Raw genomic sequence first — 14,200 nt, forward strand, 5'->3', positions numbered from 1 at the left:
GGGATCCAGCTTCCTAGAGGCCCTGCCCTCTTACACATGTGGCTTCTTCGGGAGGGAGGTAGGGGGAAATGGTGAGTTGTTGTTCAACAGGTAAGAAGTTAGTCATACAAGAGGAATGAGTTCTAGAGATCTGTGGTGTAACATAGTGCCCCTTGTTAACAATATGCTATTGTGCACTTTGAAATATATTAAGGAGGTAGAACTCATGTTAAGTGTTCTTATGACAGTTTCTAATCCCAAACAATAGAAATTAGAAAGAAAAGACTATATATATATATATATATATATATATACATATATGATGTTTGTGTATGCAAGTACATAAGTAATTTTTAATTGCCCTGAAAAACTCTTAGGTAAAAAGTTTAAAATTTCAGTTACGTTTTTATATTAAAATAGTGACAATGCAGATACTGTTTATCAAATGTTATGTTGTTCATATGGTGAACTGAACTTAGAGAACTCTAACTTCTTATACTCAGATACATTCATTATTAAACAATAAATGAAAACAGATGAAGAAAATACTCAAAGGAATTTAAAAGAGGTGATGCAGAATAAAACTGAGGAGCACCAAAGTATGGAATTCATAAAGATAAAAGCAGAAGTTAATTAATCAGATAACAGAAATACATCACATCTTAAACATCTTTCATAAACCTTGTAAGTGGTAACACAAGAAGTCTTTAGATACAAGATCTCGGGAACTAAGAAATATGTATATGGGACCTCCCTGGTGGCACACTGGTTAAGACTCTGCCTGCCAATGCAGGGGACACGGGTTCTATTCCTGGTCCAGGAAGATCCCACATGCCGCGGAGCAACTAAGCCCGTGTGCCACAATTACTAAGCCTGCGCTCTAGAGCCCGTTGGCCACAACTACTGAGCCCATGTGCCACAGCTACTGAAGCCCGCATGCCTAGAGCCCATGATCCGCAACAAGAGAAGCCACCGCAATGAGAAGCCCGCACACCGCAACAAATAGTAGCCCCCGCTCGCCACAACTACAGAAAGCCCGCACACAGCAACAAAGACCCAATGCAGCCAAAAATCAAAAAATAATTAAAAAAAAGAAATACGTATCTAAATCCATATCAACCAATGTTAACTTCACTTGCAAGGTGTGAAGATTTGCTAACAATAATGCATTATAGCTTCCATTTCTTGTTGAAATGGCTTACCATCACCTCCTATGCAAGCCCAGACTGATGCTTAAGATTCAGAAATGCACTATTGTAGATACATCAGAAGCTCTTCCTATGACGACATTGTTTTCTGTTATGAAAATTTGGAAACAACCTAAATGTACAAAAAAGAGTCATAGTTTAATAAATTATTCCATTCTTATAATGTAATACTATGCAATCAATAAACTAGTACCATAGAATAATATCAAATAACTTGGAGAAGTGTTCTCAATATATTCAGATTCCAAAAAAGCAACTCAGAAATTGGACTGTAATCTCATTTATTTAAATACAGAAAGAGAAGGGGGGGCGAGGAAGGGAAACACCAGAAATTGTAGATGAAAATGTATAGTGGGGTTACTAGTGATCTTCTTTCTTTGTGCTTCCCTGAATTTTTTCAGTTCTAACATGAACTTATTATTTTTATATTCATGAAAATAAACCATAAATATTACATTTTTAAAAATGCCTTCACCAATATTTCATAGGACAAAGAAGCCAGGTATAGCAATGTCACAATTAATCATTCATGTATTTAAGAAATATTTATAAGGTGTGTCCTACGTGCCAGGCAAGTATTTAAGAAATATTTATAAGGTGTGTGCTACATGCCAGACACTGGAGATACAGCAGTTATCAAAGCAACATAAAATCCCTGCCCTTTTGGAGTTTGCACTTTAGAGAAAGGGAGAGAGAGATAATATGCCAGCATAAGTATATATGATATCTTCTGGTAATAGTGTCATAAAGAAAACATAGCAGCATAAGGATAAGGAGTGATAGAGAAGTGCTGTTTATAGGATGGTGTTGTTTTGCTTTTTTTAAATAGAAATATAGTTGATTTACAATATTGTGTTAGTTTCATGTATACAGCAAAGTGATTCAGTTTTATATATATATTCTTTTTTCAGATACAGCAAAGTGGTTCAGTTTTATATATACATATATTTTTTTCAGATTGTTTTCCATTATAGGTTATTACAAGATAGTGAATGTAGTTCCCTGTGCTATACAGTAAATCCTTGTTGCTTATCTATTTCATGTATAGTAGTGTGTATCTGTTAATCCCATACTCCTAATTTATTCCTCCCCCCTCCCTTTCCCCTTTGGTAACCATAAGTTTGTTTTCTATGTCTGTGAGTCTGTTTCTGTTTTGTATATAGATTCATTTATATTATTTTTATTTTTTCATTTATATTATTTTTAGATTGCACATCTAAGTGATATAACATTTGTCTTTCTCTGTCTGACTTGTTTTGCTTTTGCTTTTCTTTCAGAGAAGAGTGCCTGAAACAGAACATTTGCAACTCTATTATTCTTAATGTCTTTTGTCTCCCAACAGGAACTGGCGATAATCTAAGATCAACAAACTCAAAACAGACTTTTAGTTACTGAAGCTTATTAGACACCTGTATTTTAATTTTAATACCATGACTAAAATGAGGGAAAGCAAGGGGAATCCACAGGTGGAGCAGATGAAACTCGAGTGCTTAAAAAAAACAAAAAAAACCCACCTCTGATTCTTTTGGCTTTTTTTTTTTTTTTTTTTAATGATTTTAAACCACTTTTATTTATGCTGCTTTCAAGTTCCCCTGCCTAGAGCAGGAAGCTCCACCCAGACCTACTGAAGCAGAATTCTTGTTTCAACAAGCCCTCCAGGTGATTCTGATGGAAGCTAATGTCAGAGAACCACTGCGTTAGACAGGCTGAGTGCAGATCCTTGGAACGCTGGTATTCCACTTTTGATTGTCACAACAGTGGCTGATTCTGACTATTAAGTATCTTCTGATTGAATGGGTTTATATTAACTGTGCCAATACTAAAAATCATGCCTTTGGAAACTATTCTTCCAAATTCAATCAGTTCAAATGTCAAAAGAACTTCACAGAACAGATTAAATCATTACATTCTTCTTTAAACAAAGCATGCAAAATGCCAACATAAGAAATGTACAAAAGTTGTAACTCAACTATACTCCAATATAAAATAAAAATTAAAAAAAAAAATTAAGAATGAAAAAAAGAGAAATGTACAAAAGTGAGATTAAAGGGTGATAGTGGTGGACCTTGAACCTTACTTGTTGACCTTCCCAAGCCCTAAATCCTGCCCCTTCTCCATCCCTACAGCAGCCCCTGAGGCACCTCTCTGGAGTTTCTGCAGGATACACTTTGAAAATCATTTGCTCTTAGACTAGTCATCTGGCCCTTAATTACATATTGCTTTGGCCTTGTATCAACTTCTCAGGTTCGATAATTTCCTAGAACCATTCTGGCAGAACTCAGGGAAACACTTTATTACATTTATCAGTTTATTTCAAAGGCTACAACTCAGGAACAGCCAGATGGAAGAGATTCAAAGGGCAAAGTATGAGGGGTGTGGGGGAGGTACATGGGGCCCTCATGCCCTCTCTGCGGTGCCACCCTCGCTGAACCAAAAGGCATCACCCACGGGGAAGTTCTCTGAACCCTGTGATTTAGGGGTTTTTATGGAGGTCCCATTCTGTAGGATTAGATCGATGAACTCAATCTCTGAATGTCCAGAACCTCTTTCCTCTCTGGGGCTCAGAGTTCCAACACTCTAATCACATAGCTGGTTCCTCTAGCAACCAGCCCCCATCCTGAAGCTACCTAGAGATCCACTAAGCGTCACCGTAGTAGCATAAACTCAAGTATGGTTGAAAGGGGTTTGTAATGAATAACAGAAGACACGCATCATCTCTATCACTCAGGAAATTCCAAGGGTTTTAGAAGATCTGCGTCAGGAACCATTGACAAAGACCAAATATATAGTTCTTACTGTAACACACTTCTTATACTTTCATTTTATTATTTTATCATTGCTTTTTGTTTGTTTAAGTTTTGAGCAGTCTGAGTCCTTTCAAGAATGAGGCAGGAAAAAATATCATGAAGCACAAAATAACATAAAGAGGGCATATAGAGCAGACATATAATCAAAAACAATATAGCCAGCAAGACTATAGCCAGGAAACTAAAGGCATGGGTTCTGTGTGCAGTGTATTTCTTGTATTTTTCATAGTTCTTGTATTCTTCCGTGTCAACTAAATGGAAGAAGGAATACAACTGGCACATAGAAGACATAGCCCAGCAAGGTGGCAATGAGAGTTAGCAGCTATTCACGTGGTTTTCAATTGTTTTTTTAATCAAATAGGACCATTATTTTTCTCCAATGGACCTCATGTTTAGGAAGATTTTATCCACTAGACTAACTTACTAAGTAATAAATTATTTCTCCAAATTGTTGTCAATGTAGATATAGATCATGCATTCTCAATGAGAGCAGAAATTGGTTTTTATGGAGTGGCTGAAAATATCTTACTCTTTTTATATATAAAGCACAGATATATAGATACATAGAGAGCTATACACAGTACATAAAAACATACGTAATATATCTATGGTATTAAAATGTCATAGGAGGGTGGTTAGGAACAAAAATATGTCTAAAAAAATTTCTTGGGGGATAAAGAAAAAAAACGGTAATGATGCACTCATATAAATGACTTCCAAACAGAAGATTTGATCTGTGAGAGCTTACCAGTATTATCACACTCAGCTGGAATTTCAGTCAAAAGTAAATAAATGTCATATCTCAGCTTGTGGGTAAATGTCATTGTTCATTCAATAGTGAGCATTTTGCCAGGCAGTGTTCTAGATGCTAGGAATACAAAAGGATAAAAGAGCCCTGTCTTCATGGAGCTTACGTTCTGGTCAGGAGAGATAGTACACAAACAGATAAAAATATGTATAATATATCAAACAATGATAAGGTATTACATGAAAAATAGAGCTTGACAGAGAGAAAGGGTGTGCGATTTCATATAAGGTGAACGGTTAAAGAAGTTTCTCTTTGGTACAATGACATTTGAGTTGAGTCCTGAAGGCTCCGAGGCAGAAACTGTTGGGGTAACAGGGGGAAGAATGTTCCAGGTAGAAAGAACAGAGGTTCGTTCAAAGGACCTGAGGTAGGAGTGGGCTTCCCCTTGGAAGTATAATAAAGAGGCTAAAGGAGTAGGAATAGAATGAACAAAGGGAAGGAGTGGGAGATGGGACCAGAGTAGCAGGTAAGAGGGGAGGTGGGGTAACAAAATCCTATCACTGAGTAAAATAGGAAGCCTGTGAAGGGTGTGAAGAGAGGAGCTCATGATATGATTTCCATCTTCAGAGGTTGGCTACCTTGTAGAGAACAGACCTTAGTTTGGTGAGCATGAAAGAGAGGAAATCAATTGGAAGGCTACTGCAGTAGTCCAAGCAAGAAACGGTGGAGACTAGCCTAGGATATTCAGATTTGGGATATATTTTTACCATATGCTCTTTTGAAAAATCCAAAACAGCTCAATGTCCCCATAATAAGTTTCCAAATTGGGAACTACAGGATTATCCCAAAGTCCTAGGTCTTATTTGGGGTGAATCTTTGGTAATTCTTCAGGTTGGCAAAAAATAAATCAGCAAATCTCACATTTTCTTTCATAGGAAAATTTTGTTTGTAGCTGGATCGAATTACTATTTGGACAAAAAGTGGCTCCTATTAAAAGACAAGCTTTGTATATTTTGTTACACGGATGTCTTTTATTTTGGAAGCTGTCAATATCTCCTTAATTGCAAGTGGTTTAAGTTGGTGTAACTTGCTATATCATGTAGCTTTTTAAGTGCATTTGTATTTCCAGAGCTCAGAAAGTACATAATGAGCATTAATGGGTCTTCCTAGGCAATTTTTAAAGTTACTTATGGCATTGATCAACTGTTATGCTTATTGTGGTGAAACTTTCTTCCAGATAAAACCCGCGTTTGGCTCTGAAGTCTGTTTTCCAATAGCTATTAATCAATTTTGCAAGCTGCCTCAAATTCTTTTTGGTGAAAGGCTGTCATAAATAAGTAAAAATAATCATTGGTTAGTCCGGAGGTGGGGAAGTACAAGCTAGTATACGTGCAAGGCAGCAGGGCTGGGACATATTCTACATACAGGAAAAAGTGATTCTTCCCTGTGGTTATGTGGGTCATACCGCTTGTAGATCACCCTCTCCTCAGGTGAATACAAAGGGCTGTAAGGAGCATATAGTCCAAGAGTCTACTATCAAAACAAGTCCATTTCATGAGATGTGAGCTGTCACTTCAAGCAATGACTTGAGATCTTTGGTTAGGGGTTACAAAGCATGTTTTCAGAATGGGCCTGTTATCTCTTACAAAGAATAGGATTTACAGGAAAAAAAAAAATGAACAAGACTTCTAAAATAGAGACGTAAACTGGTTTCTTCATTCCTGGAGTGCAAGTAAATTATATTGCTAAGTCATATGTATATAAACATATGTTGAGAAAATATAATATTTGTACTCTATATTACAGGTTTTGTTTGCTCTGTGTGTGTTCCATTCAAAATACATATATATATATATTTTTTTTAATTAATTAATTTATTTATTTATGGCTGTGTTGGGTCTTCGTTTCTGTGCGAGGGCTTTCTCTAGTTGCGGCAAGCGGGGGCCACTCTTCATCGCGGTGCGCGGGCTTCTCATTACCGCGGCCTTTCTTGCTGCGGAGCACAGGCTCCAGACGCGCAGGCTCAGCAATTGTGGCTCACGGGCCCAGCCGCTCCGCGGCATGTGGGATCTTCCCAGACCAGGGCTCGAACCCATGTCCCCTACATTGGCAGGCAGATTCTCAACCACTGCGCCACCGGGGAAGCCCTCAAAATATATTTTTAAGTATTAGTAAAAGGAACAGTAATTTGGCTTATCTTACACCTTATATAAAGAGAAAAAAGAGCTGGCAGACCTAAGATTGAGAAAGGTCGTAAAATACTTAATGACCTGTGGACCAGAAGATCAACATTGGGCTAAGATCAAACTCACGTTAAAAGTGGTGCAGCCAGCAAGCCACCAAAAGAGAGTGGGGTCTCTCCCGTCCTGATTGCCAGTGGAAGGTTTAACTCACTTGTATGCATACTGCTGAAGAGACAAGCCCACGAAACGAAGCCAGCAAAGCAGTTGCCCCTTGCATGTGAAGCACTGAGGGGGGTGTCATTACGTTTATGACCTTTGTTTATGACCTTTGGGGAAGCACAGGAAGAAAAGGAAGGTCTGAAGGATGAGGGGGGTGGTTCAAAGTTCTGGTATAATCCTGCTATGGCCACAAAAACCACAAATCCCTAAACCCCAAGTGCTGTGTGAGTGTCTATCCCACACCAACTATGCAAATTACAAATTTTTAAGAATAGCCTTAGAATCTATGGCATGTATCCATATTATCCATGAATAAAGTGTTTTAATTTGAAAACAATCACTATAATATTTCCCATACAGTATAAATATATAACTGATATACATATATATATGTATATATATGTATATCAGTTATAATTTAAGATTTTCACAAGAATATGTTAACGAGCGATTAAACCACCTCATAGTTCGAACTGGTTCTTATCTTTAAAAAATATTATTTTCCAAAAAGAAAAAAGAAAAAAAATATTACTTTCAAAAACTAAATAGAAAATAAATCTTTTTTAAAACAGCATGTGGGAAGTAGAAAACAAAATAATAAAAATGCCATTAACGTGAAGGGGGGATAAAGCAAGCCCTAATATTCCTATTTTTAGAGACCCCTGCAAGTGCAAGAGTTTTTTGAAGATCTCTAATGCCCACACTTCTGGTGCTTTAGGAAGTCAGTTCTGCTCTGCACAGGCCAAGACTGGGAGCCCATTTACAATATTTGAAAACTTTAACGGAAATTCTAACTAAGTTTGCAGCTCTAGAGATGAACAAGTACAGGAAAAGCAGTTTGAAAGTCAGCAAGGGCGTACAAATTCTTAGGGGTCTTCTCTCTAACTCTTGCTCTTAAGAGTAACTCTTTGTAGTTGTTTAGGTCCTTACATGGAAAAAGAATGTATTTTGCCAGAGAAAAACAAAAATAATGAACTCGATTTACGGCTAATTCCTCTCAACTGTCTTCTTCCACAAGACCTTACTCCAAGGATATTCAGAGAAATAATGTTCCAGGTCTAGAGACAGTTACCAGAATTGCACACACTACACAGCAAACATTTCATTCTTAGGTTGCATGTTTTAGCATTCTAAACTGCCTTCTTTCTACCGAGAGCTGGGCACTAAATTTCTTTCTGAGTGAGAAGGTGACGGAAGTTTGGGGATCATGGTAATATTGTCTCTGTTATTTCCAGATTTGGTGGCTGTCATTTGGTTACATAAGAGAGTGCCTCGTTTTGAGGAAATGCACATTCGAATGGTTATAGTTAATGGGGCATCACGACTAGGACTTAATCAAATGGCTCCGGGAAAAAAACAGCTGAGAGAGAGAGAGAGAGAGGGGTGCGGGGGGTGGGGAATGATAAATCAAACGTTGCATAATGTTAATGACTGGGTGAGGAAATGCCAAGGTTTTTTGTATTATTCTTGCAACTTTTCTGTAAGTTTGAAATTATTTCAAAATAAAAAGTCAAACAAATTTTTAAAGGGCACAGTTTGAAGAGCCTCCAACTGGCCACCTTCTGTACTGCCTGAAGCTCAAAGAAATGACTGTAGTTTTGACCCAGTGAATGAATAAATAAGAATTTATGAGTCCACAATGATACTTAACAAAGGATGAAAGAAAACAAGAAAGAGGAAGGAAGGAAGGAAGGAAGCAAGGAAGGGAGAACAGGAAGGAGAAAAAGAAGTACCACGATTGGAGGCTACTACCATGCCAAGAGCTCAATCTGAATTTTTTGTAGAGAAAAAAATAAGCATTTACTCTGCCTTCAGCACAAATAATCAATAAACAATGTATAATAAGAAATAGAAGAGAATTTTATTTGAGCCAAGCTGAGGACTATAGCCTGGGAGACACAGATTCAAGAAGCACTTGAATTGTGTTCTGCCAGACTACAAAACGGGGGAGGCTCATATAGGCAAAACCCACCAAGTTACATAAATTGTTTGTCAAGAATTACGATTGGAGCTGGCAAGAAGTAAGGGTGCTTGTTAAGCAAGGATTGCTGGGGTCCAAAATGGTTGCACACTTATAAGGGGAGACCTTGAGACCATAATGTTGTAGCTGGCAGCTGCCAGCAGATATTATTTTGAAAATGGCTGGTGGTGGTGTTCTTGAGTTTGATACAGTTCACAAAATTCAAGTTCTCAGTGATGCAGTAACATGTTTGAAACTATACCCACAATGGCCATCTGACTCCATTTTGGATGCCTGAACCACAGTTACTCCATTTTGATTTTTAAATGATCTTAAATAGGTCATCATGGTCTTTTTGAGAAGAATTATCAACATCACCAGTTGCTGAGTGAATGGAAGATTTTCTTTTCAGAAGAATGCCCATTCATACATGTGGAAGAAATGATAGACTAAAAAATCACCATTTAACAACCACCAAAGAAATAATTAGTTATGCAAGGATCATCAATGCATGTTGGGAAAAAAAAGTGTGTGTGTGTGTGTGTGTGTGTGTGTGTGTCTGTGTGTGAATACATAGGTAGAAAGACAAAGACAGTAAAATAATGACATTGTTATTGAATCTATGGCATGGGTGTACAGACATTCTCTGTATTATTCCTTCACCTTCTTTGAATGTTTGAAAAGGTGCAAACATACAAAAGCTTCTCCAATATCAGTGCCACTCCGTGTTTGACTAGAGTACAGAAATCACGAGATAATCCATCCTATCAGTTGTTAAAAGACTGTGGAATATTTATTGCTTTGCCTACCCCCCAACCACAAAATATACGTAACGGAGGGGATTTTCTGCTGGCTGCTGAATTTAATCAAAGAGCTTAACTCCTGAGAGCTGCAAGATGATTTGTTTGGCAGGCAGGCAGAAGTGTTCATGAAATAAGAAAACCTGGCATAGGAAGATCTGTTCTCGAGCCCCCAGGTGATGGGTACTCCTTGGCACAAAGCAGAGAATCAGGCTGATTGATATTCTGAAACCAGAAATTAAACATCCAGCTGCACTTAGGACTTACTGTCTGAGAGTTGCTATTATTCACATACTAGGATAATCGAATTCCTCCTTATTCTCTACTCTTATTAATACACACCTATCTCAAGAAAAGTCGGAGGAAATAGTTAACATTAGGTTGTGCCTTGTATTCATGGACAATCGTTCTGGTATTTTCTTCACCTAAAAACTATCTCCATGGTGGTACAGGGCAGAGGAAGCGCATCAATTCTCGCAAAACTTTAGTGCCGTCCTCAAATCAACAAATCCACTCACAGGTCATCTCCAAAGAAAATGTCCACTGTTTCTAAAGCCATTCAATAAAAGCTCTTACAGTAAATAAAATTGTTTTTGCATAGGGCTTCCCTGGTGGCACAGTGGTTGAGAATCTGCCTGCCAATGCAGGGGACACGGGTTCGAGCCCTGGTCTGGGAAGATCCCACATGCCGCGGAGCAGCTGGGCCCGTGAGCCACAACTACTGAGCCTGCGCGTCTGGAGCCTGTGCTCCGCAACAAGAGAGGCCGTGATGGTGAGAGGCCCGTGCACCGCGATGAAGAGTGACCCCTGCTCGCCGCAACTAGAGAAAGCCCTCGCACAGAAACGAAGACCCAACACAGCCAAAAATAAAATAAATAAATAAATAAATTTATTTTTTTTTTAAAAATTGTTTTTGCATGAACATAACAGTGTGATTTTTAATGTTTCTATTCTTGCTGCAAAATATATTTAAAATTATTTTAATCGTATATAAATCTCTGAATCATACCACATCTAAATATGATATTGATGACCATCTTTGAATATAAAAACAGATCTGATCTACAACTGCACGGCTTATGTTGCCACATCCCACTGCTCCCTGGGGACCAGAGGTCCACTTCAGTGATAGTATTTAGCAAACTGAAATGTATTGCTATTATATGCTAGAATTGGGCCATCCATCATGGACCTGCCACAAACTCTCAGATGGAATAAGCCAGCTCTGCAATTGTGTGCAGCAAAACTCCCAAATGGTGTAGGAGGAGAACACAGCGGAAAAACAGAATTGCATTGAATTGTAACTTTCAGGGAAAGTTTGCTGGGGAGGCAGCAACTATGAAAAACTTTCAAGGACCCTGGCTTTATACACACCAATCCTTAAAATAATGGGTTTGGACGAGCTCTCATTTTAGCATTTAGTAACTCTATAATTATGCCTCAAGGGAGTGGTGGTGTTCCAAGTGGGATGTACACTCCTCTGGGTGTGCACAAGAAGATTCACTGGAGAACTTCTATTTCTGTTTATTTTTCATCTAAACACAAGATGGGAAGTAAGCTTTATTAATATTTAATATACAGGTTGACACTGGAGGCGTCCCTGCGTGTAAGCTGCTGTTGTCTTGTGACCTACGGCACACCAAGAACCCGAGGGGAGAGTGGGGGCTCCACCACCCACGTGCTGACATGTGCCTTCAGTGTTCAGTGTATTTGGATGGAATGCTTCACATGACCCAGTGAAGTTGGGTCATGTATTACCAATGGATGGGTTTGGGCACTTTGAAAAAGAGTTAATACTAAAACAAATGTAAACAGCAAGGTCCTACTGTGTAGCACAGGGAACTACATTCAACAGGCTGTGATAAACCATAATGGAAAATAACATGAAAAAGAATATATATATATGTATAACCGAGTCACTTTGCTGTACAGCAGAAATTAACATAACATTGTAAATCAACTATGCTTCAATAAAATTAAAAAAAAATTAAAACAAATGTAAAAATACTTCATATACCCAGACCCAACTGAGCAGTGAACCCAAGATTAGATGTCACTTTCAAGCCATGCAGTCTAAAGAACCTAAACTTCTTTAGAAGTAGAACTACTTCTCAATGGGCTGAGTAACATTCACTATTTCACTGATCTGCAAACAGAGCTATAATAGTTTTGGTTACAGTAGGTTTTAATTGTACACAGTTCACAATAATTGAGCAAATTTCCATACTTAAGTATACAGAGACACGATAACTAATTATAAGGACCAAGTGAGTCAGTTCCACCAAACTAGCTGATTGGTGAAACAGGGGAGCCCTGAAATTGTGGTTCTCACCAGAAGAACAACACGAGGCTGGGCCAACTGCCTTGGTAACCCTCAATCACATTTCAGGTGCCCTGAGCAGCTATTTGTATTTGATTTTGCGTGAGACACTGAAATCAGTGCAGTTTACCTCAAACCATCCTCTCATCTAGGAATACTTGGGGAAAGAAACTTTTCTCATTCCAACCAGAGGTTCTCAGAAGTTTATATACTATAAGACAGAGTGTAATAGTAAGACGATGACAAATTACCTGATACTTGCTCTACGGCTGGCACTGTGGTTAGTTTACATGCATTATCTTCCTCATTACTCAGTGTTTCTCAAGAAATTTTATGACTCTGACCACACCTCATCTTAAAACAACCATGACTTAATGTCTTAATTCACATAAGCCAAATACATGTGCAGACTGTCTTTTTCCTGATAATCATTATAAAGCACAAGTTTTCTTTATGCAGATACTGCAGGCTTGTTTTAATTATTCCAGCCTAATTATTCCAGTAGGTCACTATATCTGCTTTCAATTCCTTCTACATGAAGTTTTTCAAAATGCCGTGTATGAAAGACCCACACCCTAGTACTTCTGTCCTTCTGGCTGAAGCCCAGCCCAGGGACTGTGTGAGGCCTGTAGTAACTCTCAGTGCCCCCTGGGCCCTGCTGGGATTGCTCAGAAATGCAGCTCAAAACAAGTGGTAAATGCCATCTAAGGCTACATCCTGGCTCAGGGGGCACGCTACAGACTGGTGGAACATATATTACCTCATTGCAAATGTTCTTCTCTGGAAAGAGGAGAGATAAGTGTAATGACCATTCAGGAGAACTTAATACGGGCCCTGTGGTTGGCTAAGTGCTAACATATTTGTTACTTCACACTGGCAGGTTCTAGAGTCACACAACCTCAGTTCAAACCCCATTACCCCATTTACGAGCTGAGTTACTTGGGCCTTGGTTTCCTCATCAGGAAAGGAAGGATAATAATAATACCTACTTCGTAGGATTGCTGGGAGGATTAAATGAATGATTTTTTCTAGATAAAGTGCTGAGAACATGCCAGTTACATAGTAAGCTGTCTAGGAGAACTGCTCCTGTGTTGTCTACTACAACACACTCTACTTCTGTACTTCTTGTTGGAACGAATGATTCGGCTGAGAACCAACTCGTAGAAAGGTACACTTCGACTAAATTTGAACTTTATTCCTTTTACTTCCCCTCCGCCTGGAACAATAGTGTAATTAACCTATTACTGGTTTGAAATATATTATTTTTTATTAGCTTATTAAGAAATATTATCCTAAATGCTGTTGTCTTGTGAAATATTATTGTTATAAATTATAATTCCTGCAGTGAACCTGTGTTAAATAAATTATTGGCGAAGACAATCTCAGTCTCTGAGCATAATTTGCCCAAATAAAACATTGGTGCTTCTGACCAACCGTCCATGAATCAGAAGTTCCCATGACCCCTTCCTTGGGTTTGATTAATTTGCCAGAGTGGCTCACAGAACTCAGGGAAACAGTTTACTTACAAAATTTCTAGTGTATTATAAAAAGATATAACTCAGGAACAGCCAGATGGAAGAGCTGCGCAGGGCCAGGTATGTGGGAAGGGGCTGGAGCTTCCATGCCCTCTCTGGGTGTGTCACCCTCCTAGCACCACTGCTTGTTCACCAGTCTGGAAGCTGTCTGAACCCTGTCCTTTTGGGGGTTCTTATGGAGGCTTCCTGAAGTAAGATGACCGATGAAATCTTTGCCCATCTGTGATGGATTCAAACCCAGCCCCTCTCCCTCCCTGGATGTCAGGGGGTGGGGCTAAAAGTTCCCACCTTTTCAGTACTTGGTTGGTTCCCCTGGTGACCAGCATCCATTCCTAGGGGCTTTCCAAAAGTCACTTCATTAACATAAACTCTGGGTGGTGAAAGGGGCTTGTTATGAATAACAAAAGATAACTTTATCACTCTTATCGCTTAGGAAATTCC

Source organism: Balaenoptera physalus (assembly GCF_965194825.1).
Source record: "Balaenoptera physalus genome assembly, chromosome: 21".
Taxonomy (NCBI): domain Eukaryota; kingdom Metazoa; phylum Chordata; class Mammalia; order Artiodactyla; family Balaenopteridae; genus Balaenoptera; species Balaenoptera physalus.